We start from the raw sequence: 2,123 nt of genomic DNA, 5'->3' as shown, positions 1-2,123 counted from the left end.
AGTATACTTTTAAACCTTTTTCGGCAACTGGGAGACAGCATCAATAATTGTCAGAATGTGAGGTTTGGTTTAAAGGTATCTAGATCTCTGACCAGATCGTATTCCTTAATAGGATCCACTGGCTTCTCTAATCGGTTAGGGAATGGGACAACACTCATTTTCATTTTCCTTGTTTCTTCCAACAGGGGCATCATGGGAACTTCTTCTGCCACTTGTGGCACCTCCTCCTCTTCTATCTCTGGGACCTCTGGTCCTCTCTCTGGAACTGTCTCTGTGACTCTCTGTGGAACTGTGGTGCTCTGTACGGCACTGTCAAGCTCTATTCTCTTCTATTCTTCTGGTGGAAGATTGAACTTCACTGTTTTGGCAGGAGGATTATTTTCTTTTTGGATAGGTGGTTCCTTCTTCTTTGCATGCATGATGGCAGCAACTTCCAATTCCACTAAATTGGAGGTAAGCTCTTGGGCCTTGGCCGGACTATCAGTAGCGCTGTTTTTCACTGGGGCTGGGCTTGGACAGTCTTTTGCATGAGGGCTTGTAATCCACTGACCTTCTGGGATTTGGACAATTTGGTGAAATATGCCCCTTTTCTCCGCATCTGTAACACTCCACTTCTGATCTCTGACCACCGCCAGACTGTCTTCCTCTGTAACTTTGGGATGGAAACCTTCTGGGTCTAAAATTATGGAGCCCCAAAAGGAACACCAAGGAAAAGGGAATTCTCTTGCAAGAAAATCTATCTTGTAACATCAACAAGCTTGTTTATCATGTTTCATATGATCACAATGAAGAGAAGAACACCAGGCACAACAAATCTTCATGCAGCATCATGTAGATCTCCCACGGTTTTTAATAGAATCAACCATATTCTTCAATATCTTCGTAAAATCCATCAATGGAACAAAGAAAGCAAAGAAATACACAATCTTTGAATGGAAACACATCACATAGTATTCATCTTCAATATCTTCATAGTCTTCTCTCTCAATCTCTCATATACAATCACTCTGTTTTAGTAGAATTGGCTATCTCTGACTCTCTCTCTCTCTCACTCTATCAATAATACATCATATCCTTACTACAATCTCTCAAAAATCACTCTCAATAATCACTCTTAGGTCGTGGATACCCCTCCCAAGAGGTATGTCTGATATGAAGGATCACCAGAGCCACTACAGTGTCCTTTCATAGCTCACTACTGTCACTTCACTCTAGTCTTCTCTTGAGTCTTCAACAGCTACTTCTTCCACTTCTTTCAGCTCTTTTGCACTTGTATTCACCTCTTTCCAAGGCTAGAAAACTTTCCCCAAAGTCACACATACATTCCACAGAACACTTACAGAAGCATACAGAACAGTCTACAGAACAGCTACAGTACAGAACAGAACAGAGACAGAACAGAAGCAGAAGCTCTACAGAAGACCTACAGAAGGTTACAGAAGGTCATCAAAACCTCATAACTCATTCTCAAACTATTCCAAACTCTCACAAACCATTCAATAAGCTTTCACAATATCTCATTCTTCATCAATTAATACTCCATCCCTCTTCACAGAAGACAATCAGAACAAAACAGACCAAAACAGAACAAAACAGAAGGTATACAGAACCATTCAGAACCTATCAGAACATCACAGAACCATCAACAAACATCATGAACTTCCAAAACACAATCAATATCATCTAAAACACTCTCAAACCACTTCCAAATCAATCAATCATCCCATAAAATCAACCATTCAGCTCTCAAAAACAACAAAAATCAGCCAAAAAAACAAGTCATTTCAACACTCAACATATCCCCACACTTAATAAGGAAGCGTCCTCGCGACCTAGGAAAAAGGGAATACAAGTTCAGGGAAAAGCTCAACTTTGATCTTCAATATCTTCTAAAAAAATAATCCATCCATCACGACCCCAGCTTATAACCTGTTTCTGATAGAAAAATACAAAGAAAGGAAAACCCTTTTGAAATTAACACCTCTTATCAAACTAAAAATCACCACAAATTTTGTAAAGGATATAAGAGTTTGCTTCTTCTTCTTCAGCATCAGCTTCAACTCTCCAACCACGACCCCATCTCTACAAATCTCCAAAACATAGCTCGTACACGAAATCCAATA

General features: G+C 39.8%; 1 non-coding gene across 1 annotated transcript; it reads right to left on the bottom strand.

Annotated features, from left to right (window-relative positions):
* Positions 1-1,849: 1,849 nt before the first annotated feature.
* Positions 1,850-1,918, bottom strand: LOC148028194 (small nucleolar RNA SNORD36). The gene has a single exon (XR_015692732.1). It is a non-coding gene; the product is annotated as a small nucleolar RNA SNORD36 (small nucleolar RNA).
* Positions 1,919-2,123: the final 205 nt, after the last annotated feature.

The sequence above is a fragment of the Lygodium microphyllum genome, chromosome 12, assembly GCF_053477565.2.
Source record: "Lygodium microphyllum isolate KBCC chromosome 12, Lygodium_microphyllum_v1.1.10, whole genome shotgun sequence".
NCBI classification, from domain to species: domain Eukaryota; kingdom Viridiplantae; phylum Streptophyta; class Polypodiopsida; order Schizaeales; family Lygodiaceae; genus Lygodium; species Lygodium microphyllum.
This window is presented reverse-complemented; position numbering and strand designations above follow the sequence as displayed.